An 11,699-nucleotide genomic window follows, 5' to 3' on the forward strand; every position below is an offset into this window, starting at 1 on the left:
GGCTCGGGCCACGCCGCGCGGCCTCGTTGTGTGGGTCCCTCGTGTGGCCCCCTGACCTGCCCTTCCGCCTACTTAAAGCCTCCGTCGCGAAACCCCCAGTACCGAGAGCCACGATACGGAAAACCTTGCGAGACGCCGCCGCCGCCAATCCCATCTCGGGGGATTCAGGGAGATCGCCTCCGGCACCCTCGCCGGAGAGGGGAATCATCTCCCGGAGGTCTCTTCATCGCCATGATCGCCTCCGGATCGATGTGTGAGTAGTTCACCCCTGGACTATGGGTCCATAGCAGTAGCTAGATGGTCGTCTTCTCCTCATTGTGCTATCATGTTAGATCTTATGAGCTGCCTATCATGATCAAAATCATCTATTTGTAATCCTTCATGTTGTGTTTGTTGGGATCCGATGAATATTGAATACTATGTCAAGTTGATTATCAATCTATCATATATGTTATTTATGTTCTTGCATGCTCTCCGTTGCTAGTAGAGGCTACGGCCAAGTTGATACTTGTGGCTCCAAGAGGGAGTATTTATGCTCGATAGTGGGTTCATGCCTCCATTAAACTGCGGACAGGTGACGGAAAGTTCTAAGGTTGTGGATGTGCTTGTTGCCACTAGGGATAAAACATCGATGCTTTGTCTAAGGATATTTGTGTTGATTACATTACGCACCATACTTAATGCAATTGTCTGTTGTTTACAACTTAATACCGGAAGGGGTTCGGATGATAACTTGAAAGTGGACTTTTTAGGCATAGATGCATGCTGGATAGCGGTCTATGTACTTTGTCGTAATGCCCTGATTAAATCTCATAGTACTCATCATGATATATGTATGTGCATTGTTATGCCTTCTTTATTTGTCAATTGCCCAACTGTAATTTGTTCACCCAACATCTGCTATCTTATGGGAGAGACACCACTAGTGAACTGTGGACCCCGGTCCTATTCTTTGCATCTGAAATACAATCTACTACAATTGTTCTTTACTGTTCTTCGCAAACAACCATCATCATCCACACTATATATCTAATCCTTTGTTTATAGCAAGCCGGTGAGATTGACAACCTCGCTATTACGTTGGGGCAAAGTTCTGTGATTGTGTTGTGCAGGTTCCACGTTGGCGCCGGAATCCCTGGTGTTGCGCCGCACTACACTCCGCCACCAACAACCTTCAACGTGCTTCTTGACTCCTACTCGGTTCGATTAAACCTTGGTTTCTTATCGAGGAAACTTGCTACTGTGCGCATCACACCTTCCTCTTGGGGTTCCCAACGGACGTGTCAACTACACGCATCAAGCAAATTTCTGGCGCCGTTGCCGGGGAGATCAAGACACGCTGCAAGGGGAGTCTCCCACTTCCAATCTCTTTACTTTGTTTTTGTCTTGCTTTATTTTATTTACTACTTTGTTTGCTGCACTTATATTAAAACACAAAAAAATTAGTTGCTAGTTTTACTTTATTTACTGTCTTGTTCTCTATATCAAAAACACAAAAAAATTAGTTACTTGCATTTACTTTATTTAGTTTACTTTATTTACTACTGCTAAAATGGGTACTGTTGAGAATACTAAGTTGTGTGACTTCACTAGCACAAATAATAATGATTTCCTATGCACACCTATTGCTCCACCTGCTACTACAGCAGAATTCTTTGAAATTAAACCTGCTTTACTGAATCTTGTTATGAGAGAGCAATTTTCTGGTGTTAGTTCTGATGATGCTGCTGCCTGATAACCCACAAGTATAGGGGATCGCGGCAGTCTTCGAGGGAAGTAAAACCCAAATTTATTGATTCGACACAAGGGGAGGTAAAGAATACTTATAAGCCTTAACAACTGAGTTGTCAATTCAGCTGCACCTGGAAAAGCACTAATAACAGGGGTGATGTGAAAGCAGACGATACTATGAGAGCAATAGTAACGAGTAACACGGCAGCAGTGAGCAATAACACAGGAGCAATGGCACCGGAAAATAGTTGATACTACTTCCAATGACATGTAGAACGAGTATATAATGATGAGAGATGGACCGGGGTTCCCAGCGATCTACACTAGTGGTAACTCTCCAATAACAAGTAACAAGTGTTGGGTGAACAAATTACAGTTGGGCAATTGATAGGATTCAAAGCATTAAGTTAGAACATCAAGATCATTAATCATGTAGGCATGTTTTCCATATATAGTCGTACGTGCTCGCAATGAGAAACTTGCACAACATCTTTTGTCCTACCAGCCGGTGGCAGCCGGGCCTCAAGGGAATCTACTGGATATTAAGGTACTCCTTTTAATAGAGCACCGGAGCAAAGCATTAACACTTGGTGAAAACATGTGATCCTCACATCACCGCCATCCCTCCGGTTGTCCCGATTTACGTCACTTCGGGGCCTTTGGTTCCGGACGGTGACATGTGCATACAACTTGTAGATACAATCTAAGCAATAAGTATAGAGCTTAAATCTAAGATCATGCCACTCGGGCCCTAGTGACAAGCATTAAGCATAACAAGATTGCAGCAACAATAACTTCACAAACTTTATAGATAGACTAATCATAATGTATCATCCATCGGATCCCAACAAACACAACACCGATTACATCAGATGGATCTCAATCATGTAAGGCAGCTCATGAGACCATTGTATTGAAGTACATGGGATAGAGAGTACCAACTAGCTATCGCTAGAACCCGTAGTCCATGGGGGAACTACTCACGGAGCATGATGGAGGCGGTGGCGTCGATGGAGATGGCTTCAGGGGCACTTCCCCGTCCCGGCAGGTGCCGGAACGGAGACTTCTGTCCCCCGAATTGGAGTTTCGCGATGGCGGCGGCGCCCCGGAGTCTTTCTCGGAGTTTCGTCAATTGGTACTGCGTTTTTAGGTCGAAAGGGCTTAAATAGGCGAAGAGGCGGCGCGGAGAGGGGCGACGGGGTGGCCCCACACCGGGCCGGCGCGGCCGGGGTGTAGGCCGCGCGGCCCACCGTGTGGTGGCCCCCGGCTCTCCTCCGACTCTCCTTCGGTGTTCGGATGCTTCCGGAAAAATAGGATGTTTGGCGTTGATTTCGTCCAATTCCGAGAATATTGCCCGAACAGCCTTTCACGGAACCAAAAACAACGAAAACGAGGAACGCACTGTGGCATCTTGTTAATAGGTTAGTTCCGGAAAACGCATAAAAACATTATAAAGTGCAAGCAAAACATGTAAGTATTGTCATAAAACAAGCATGGAACATCAGAAATTATGGATACGTTGGAGACGTATCAGCATCCCTAAGCTTAGTTCCTACTCGTCCTCGAGTAGGTAAATGATAAAAAGAATAATTTCGTAGTGACATGCTACTTACATAACCTTGATCATACTATTACAAAGCACATGAGATGAATGAAGTGACTCAAGGCAATAATCTATAGTTGCTAACAAATAGATAACATATAGCAAAACTTTTCATGAAGAATACTTTCAAGACAAGCATCAAAAGTCTTGCACAAGAGTTAACTCATAAAGCAATAGATTCAAAGTAAAGGCATCGAAGCAACACAAAGGAAGATTTAAGTTTCAGCAGTTGCTTTCAACTTTCAACATGCATATCTCATGGATAATTGTCAACATAAAGTAATATGATGAATGCAAATAAGCAAGTATGTAAGAATCAATGCACGAGTTGACACAAGTGTTTGCTTCTAAGATGGAAGGAAGTAGGTAAACTGACTCAACATAAAGTAAAAGAATGGCCCTTCGCGAGAGGAAGCATTGATTGCTATATTTGTGCTAGAGCTTTGGTTTTGAAAACATAAAGAGAGCATAAAAGTAAAGTTTTGAGAGGTGTTTGTTGTTGTCAACGAATGGTAGTGGGCACTCTAACCCCCTTGCCGGACAAACCTTCAAAGAGCGGCTCCCATTTTATTTTTATTTTTGTGTGGCACTCCTTCCAACCTTTCTTTCACAAACCATGGCTAACCGAATCCTCGGGTGCACTCGCCAACAATCTCATACCATGGAGGAGTGTCTATTTTTGTTAATTAATTTGGGACTGGGAATCCCATTGCCAGCTCTTTTTGCAAAGTTATTGGATAAGCGGATGAAGCCACTAGTCCATTGGTGAAAGTTGCCCAACAAGATTGAAAGATAAAACACCACATACTTCCTCATGAGCTATAAAACATTGACACAAATTGAGAAGCATTTTGAATTGTTTAAAGGTAGCACTCAAGCAATTTACTTTGGAATGGCGGAGAAATACCATGTAGTAGGTAGGTATGGTGGACACAAATGGCATAGTGGTTGGCTCAAGGTTTTGGATGCACGAGAAGCATTCCCTCTCAGTACAAGGCTTTGGGCTAGCAAGGTTATTTGAAGCAAACACAAGTATGAACCGATACAGCAAAACTTACATAAGAACATATTGCAAGCATTATAATACTCTACACTGTCTTCCTTGTTGCTCAAACACTTTTACCGGAAAATATCTAGACCTTAAGAGAGACCAATCATGCAAACCAATTTCAACAAGCTCTACGAGTAGTTCTCCACTAATAGGTTTAAACTACATGAAAAAACTTAATCATGATCTACTTGAGAGCTCAAAACAATTGCCAAGTGTCAAATTATTCAAGACAATATGAGGCATTTTCTGTTTCCAACCAAATAACCATAAGTGATGTAGCTTCCAACTTTTATCATTGAACATTAAAAGTAAAACGAAGAACAAGTGTTCATATGAAAAAGCGGAGCGTCTCTCTCTCCCAAACAAGGATTGCTAGGATCCGATCTTATTCAAACAAAAACAAAAATAAAAGCACACGGACGCTCCAAGTAAAGCACATAAGATGTGACCGAATAAAAATATAGTTTCAATAGAAGAAACCCGATAAGTTGATGAAGAAGGGGATGCCTTGGGCATCCCCAAGCTTAGACGCTTGAGTCTTCTTGAAATATGCAGGGATGAACCACGGGGGCATCCCCAAGCTTAGACTTTTCACTCTTCTTGATCATATATCATCCTCCTCTCTTGACCCTTGAAAACTTCCTTCACACCAAACTTCTCATAAACTTCATTAGAGGGGTTAGTACTCAAAAAACTTGAATCCACCTTGGTCTCTCATTATAAGGTTGGCATGGGTAGCTAATCCATTCTTCCTCCTTTTGTTCATCACTCTCCTCTTCTTTTTCATCCAATGAGCTTTCAGGTTCATCAATTTCCTCCTCTTTTTCATCCAATGAGCTTTCAGGTTCATCAATTTCTTCTTCCACAGGTCCCCGCAAATTGTGAGTGCATTCTTGTGCATTAATGAGTCTCTCTTTATAATCAATGATATAAGGATTATCGGTGTAACTTTCATTGCAAAAATTAAGGATAGAAGAGACATAATCTTTAAGGTCCTTACAAACAACACAAGTTTCATAATTTTTAACCATAAAGGATTCTATCTCGGAGGCTCCCATAAATATGACAAATTGTTCTACCTCGTCAAACCCAAAATGAATATAGCTATTCCGATTATAGTTCTTAATTAAAAATTCCTCACTAAAGCCACATTGAAATTTAAGATGTTTAGTGTCCTGTTGAGAGCAACGAGTTTATATCATGGCGTTTAAGCAAGATTTTAGCAATTGTATTCAATTTTTCTATCACAAGGCACTCATCACTTTTCCCGCTCTTGATTCTCTATAATTATTATAATATTCTATAAGCTCCAAGTAGGTTATGGGTTCTCCCATAACAGTAGGTTTTTAATTTTTAGGTTTTTCAAATTTTTATGGATTTTTGGGTATATGAGAAAAGTAAAACAAGACAAAAAGAAACTAGACAGAAGTAAACTAAGCAAAATAATACTAGACAAAAATAAACTAAGCACAAATAAACTAGACAAAAGTAAACTAAGCAAAACAAAATAAAATAAAACAGAGAGAGAGGTAGAGTGTACTCCCCAGGTGAGATTGACAACCTCGCTATTACGTTGGGGCAAAGTTCTGTGATTGTGTTGTGCAGGTTCCACGTTGGCGCCGGAATCCCTGGTGTTGCGCCGCACTACACTCCGCCACCAACAACCTTCAACGTGCTTCTTGACTCCTCACTGGTTCGATTAAACCTTGGTTTCTTATCGGGGAAACTTGCTACTGTGCGCATCACACCTTCCTCTTGGGGTTCCCAACGGACGTGTCAACTACACGCATCAAGCAAATTTCTGGCGCCATTGCCGGGGAGATCAAGACACGCTGCAAGGGGAGTCCCCCACTTCCAATCTCTTTACTTTGTTTTTGTCTTGCTTTATTTTATTTACTACTTTGTTTGCTGCACTTATATTAAAACACACAAAAATTAGTTGCTAGTTTTACTTTATTTACTATCTTGTTCTCTATATCAAAAACACAAAAAAATTAGTTACTTGCATTTACTTTATTTAGTTTACTTTATTTACTACTGCTAAAATGGGTACTGTTGAGAATACTAAGTTGTGTGACTTCACTAGCACAAATAATAATGATTTCCTATGCACACCTATTGCTCCACCTGCTACTACGAGCAGAATTCTTTGAAATTAAACCCGCTTTACTTGAATCTTGTTATGAGAGAGCAATTTTCTCGGTGTTAGTTCTGATGATGCTTCTGTCTCGATAACCCACAAGTATAGGGGATCGCGGCGGTCTTCGAGGAAGTAAAACCCAAATTTATTGATTCGACACAAGGGGAGGTAAAGAATACTTATAAGCCTTAACAATCGAGTTGTCAATTCAGCTGCACACGGAAAAGCACTAATAACAGGGGTGATGTGAAAGCAGCGAGTAGTATGAGAGCAATAGTAACAGTAACACAGCAGCAGTAGCAATAACACAGGAGCAATGGCACCGGAAAATAGTTGATACTACTTCCAATGACATATAGAACGAGTATATAATGATGAGAGATGGACCAGGGTTCCCAGCGATCTACACTAGTGGTAACTCTCCAATAACAAGTAACAAGTGTTGGGTGAACAAATTACAGTTGGGCAATTGATAGGATTCAAAGCATTAAGTTAGAACATCAAGATCATTAATCATGTAGGCATGTTTTCCATATATAGTCGTACGTGCTCGCAATGAGAAACTTGCACAACATCTTTTGTCCTACCAGCCGGTGGCAGCCGGGCCTCAAGGGAATCTACTCGGATATTAAGGTACTCCTTTTAATAGAGCACCGGAGCAAAGCATTAACACTTGGTGAAAACATGTGATCCTCACATCACCGCCATCCCCTCCGGTTGTCCCGATTTCGTCACTTCGGGGCCTTTGGTTCCGGACAGTGACATGTGCATACAACTTGTAGATACAATCTAAGCAATAAGTATAGAGCTTAAATCTAAGATCATGCCACTCGGGCCCTAGTGACAAGCATTAAGCATAATAAGATTGCAGCAACAATAACTTCACAAACTTTATAGATAGATGATACGTCTCCGACGTATCGATAATTTCTTATGTTCCATGCCACATTATTGATGTTATCTACATGTTTTATGCACACTTTATGTCATATTCGTGCATTTTCTGGAACTAACCTATTAACAAGATGCCGAAGTGCCAGCCTCTGTTTTCGCTCGTTTTTGGTTTCAGAAATCCTAGTAACGAAATATTCTCGGAATCGGACGAAATCAAGACCCGGGTTCCTATTTTCACCGAAGCATCCGGAACACCCGAGAGCCGCCGGAGGGGGCCCCGTGGGCCCCGGATGATAGGGTGGCGCGGCTCGGGCCCCGGCCGCGCCAGCCTATGGTGCCACCGCCTCTTCGACCCTCCGACGCTACCCTTCCGCCTATTTAAAGCCTCCGTCGCGAAAACCCTATTACGAAGAACGAAACCCACGTAAACCTTCCGCGAGCCGCCGCCATCGCGAAGCCAAGATCCGGGGGACAGGAGTCTCCGTTCCGGCACCCTGCCGGAGCGGGGAAGTGCCCCCGGAAGGCTTCTCCATCGACACCGCTGCCATCTCCACCGCCATCTTCATCACCGCCGCTGCTCCCATGAGGAGGGAGTAGTTCTCCATCGAGGCTCGTGGCTGTACCGGTAGCTATGTGGTTCATCTCTCTCCTATGTACTTCAATACAATAATCTCATGAGCTGCCTTACATGATTGAGATTCATATGATGATGCTTGTAATCTAGATGTCATTGTGCTAGTCAAGTGAGTTTTACTTATGTGATCTCCGGAGACTCCTTGTCCCACGTGTGTAAAGGTGACGAGTGTGTGCACCGTGTGGGTCTCTTAGGCTATATTTCACGAATACTTACTCACCGTTATGAATGGCGTAGTGAAGTGCTTATTTATATCTCTTTATGATTGCAATGTGTTTTGTATCACAATTTATCTATGTGCTACTCTAGCAATGTTATTAAAGTAGTTTTATTCCTCCTACACGGTGTAATGGTGACAGTGTGTGCATCCGTGTTAGTACTTGGCGTATGCTATGATCATGATCTCTTGTAGATTGTGAAGTTAACTATTGCTATGATAGTATTGATGTGATCTATTCCTCCTACATAGCGTGAAGGTGACAGTGTGCATGCTGTGTTAGTACTTGGTTTAGCCGTGTCGATCTTTCATGCACTCTAAGGTCATTTAAATATGAACATTGAATTGTGGAGCTTGTTAACTCCGGCATTGAGGGTTCGTGTAATCCTACGCAATGTGTTCATCATCCAACAAGAGTCTAGAGTATGCATTTATCTATTCTGTTATGTGATCAATGTTGAGAGTGTCCACTAGTGAAAGTCTAATCCCTAGGCCTTGTTCCTAAATATCGCTATCGCTGCTTGTTTATCGTTTTACTCGTGTTACTACTGCTGTAATACTACCACCATCAACCGCACGCCAGCAAGCACTTTTCCGGCGCCATTACTACTCGCTCATATATATTCATACCACCTCGTATTTCACTATCTCTTCGCCGAACTAGTGCACCTATTAGGTGTGTTGGGGACACAAGAGACTTCTTGCTTTGTGGTTGCGGGGTTGCATGAGAGGGATATCTTTGACCTCTTCCTCCCCGAGTTCGATAAACCTTGGGTGATCCACTTAAGGGAAACTTGCTGCTGTTCTACAAACCTCTCGCTCTTGGAGGCCCAACACTGTCTACAAGAATAGAAGCACCCGTAGACATCAAGCACTTTTCCAGGCGCCGTTGTCGGGGAGGAAAGGTAAAAAGGCACTCATACTCCGGTTCCGGGTAACGGTACTTTTACGGCGCCATTGTGTTTGTGCTCGAAGCTATTTCCTTTAGATCCCTGCAATTGCATCTTTTTGTTTCTTGTTTACACTAGTTTGGCATAATGGACAACAATGAGCTTCTTATTCTATTTCCTGATTTAAGACATGGATGGTTTGATGCGAAAATTAAAAAACCCATGGAACATATTAGCATGAACGCTTTGAACACCATTGTTGCTAATGATATGGAAAATTCTAAGCTTGGGGAAGCTGGCTTTGATGAGCATGATATTTTTAGTCCCCCAAGCATTGAGGAGAAAATTTTCTTTGATGATACTTTGCCTCCTATTTATGATGATTATAATAGTGGTCTTTTGGTACAACCTACTATGGAGAGTAAATTTTGTTGTGATTATACTATGCCTCCTACACTTGATGAGAATAATAATGATAGCTACTTTGTTGAATTTGCTCCCACTACAACTAATAAAATTGATTATGCTTACGTGGAGAGTATTAATTTTATGCATGAGACTCATGATAAGAATGCTTTATGTGATAGTTATATTGTTGAGTTTGCTCATGTTGCTACTGAAAGTTATTATGAGAGAGGAAAATATGGTTGTAGAAATTTTCATGTTACTAAAATGCCTCTCTATGTGCTGAAATTGTTGAAGCTACACTTGTTTTATCTTCCTATGCTTGTCACTTTGCTCTTCATGAACTTGTTTATTTACAAGATTCCCATGCATAGGAAGCATGTTAGACTTAAATGTGTTTTGAATTTACCTCTTGATGCTCTCTTTTGCTTCAAATACTATTTCTTGCGAGTGCATCATTAAACCTGCTGAGCCCATCTTAATGGCTATAAAGAAAGAACTTCTTGGGAGATAACCCATGTGTTATTTTGCTACAGTACTTTGTTTTATATTTGTGTCTTGGAAGTTGTTTACTACTGTAGCAACCTCTCCTTATCTTAGTTTTGAGTTTTGTTGTGCCAAGTAAAGTCTTTGATAGTAAAGTAAGTACTAGATTTGGATTACTGCGCAGTTCCAGATTTCTTTGCTGTCACGAATCTGGGTCTACCTCCCTGTAGGTAGCTCAGAAAATTAAGCCAATTTACGTGCACGATCCTCAGATATGTACGCAACTTTCATTCTATTTGGGAATTTTCATTTGAGCAAGTCTGGTGGCCTAATAAAATCCATCTTTACGGACTGTTCTGTTTTGACAGATTCTGCCTTTTATTTCGCATTGCCTCTTTTGCTATGTTGGATGAATTTCTTTGATCCATTAATGTCCAGTAGCTTTATGCAATGTCCAGAAGTGTTAAGAATGATTGTGTCACCTCTGAACATGTTAATTTTTATTGTCCACTAACCCTCTAATGAGTTGTTTCGAGTTTGGTGTGGAGGAAGTTTTCAAGGGTCAAGAGAGGAGGATGATATACTATGATCAAGGAGAGTGAAAGCTCTAAGCTTGGGGATGCCCCGGTGGTTTACCCCTGCATATTATAATAAGACTCAAGCGTCTAAGCTTGGGGATGCCCAAGGCATCCCCTTCTTCATCGACAAATTATCAGGTTCCTTCTCTTGAAACTATATTTTTATTCAGTCACATCTTATGTACTTTACTTGGAGCGTCTGGTTTGCTTTTGTTTTTGTTTTTGTTTGAATAAATGCTTGTGTGGGAGAGAGACACGCTCCTCGCGGTTCGTATGAACACATGTGTTCTTAGCTCATAATATTCATGGCGAAGTTTCCTCTTCGTTAAATTGTTATATGGTTGGAATTGGAAAATGATACATGTAGTAATTGCTATAATATCTTGGATAATGTGATACTTGGCAATTGTTGTGCTCATGTTTAAGCTCTTGCATCATATACTTTGCACCCATTAATGAAGAAATACATAGAGCTTGCTAAAATTTGGTTTGCATAATTGGTCCCTCTAAAGTCTAGATAATTTCTAGTATTGAGTTTTGAACAACAAGGAAGACGGTGTAGAGTCTTATAATGTTTACAATATGTCTTTTATGTGAGTTTTGCTGCACCGGTTCATCCTTGTGTTTGTTTCAAATAACCTTGCTAGCCTAAACCTTGTATCGAGAGGGAATACTTCTCATGCATCCAAAATCCTTGAGCCAACCACTATGCCATTTGTGTCCACCGTACCTACCTACTACATGGTATTTCTCCGCCATTCCAAAGTAAATTGCTTGAGTGCTACCTTTAAAATTTCCATCATTCGCCTTTGCAATATATAGCTCATGGGACAAAATAGCCTTAAAAACTATTGTGGTATTGAATATGTACTTATGCACTTTATCTCTTATTAAGTTGCTTGTTGTGCGATAACCATGCTTCTGGGACGCCATCAACTCTTTGTTGAATATCATGTGAGTTGCTATGCATGTCCGTCTTGTCCGAAGTAAGAGAGATCTACCACCTTAATGGTTGGAGCATGCATATTGTTAGAGAAGAACATTGGGCCGCTAACTAAAGCCATGATTCA

Source organism: Lolium rigidum, chromosome 3 (assembly GCF_022539505.1).
Source record: "Lolium rigidum isolate FL_2022 chromosome 3, APGP_CSIRO_Lrig_0.1, whole genome shotgun sequence".
Classification (NCBI taxonomy): domain Eukaryota; kingdom Viridiplantae; phylum Streptophyta; class Magnoliopsida; order Poales; family Poaceae; genus Lolium; species Lolium rigidum.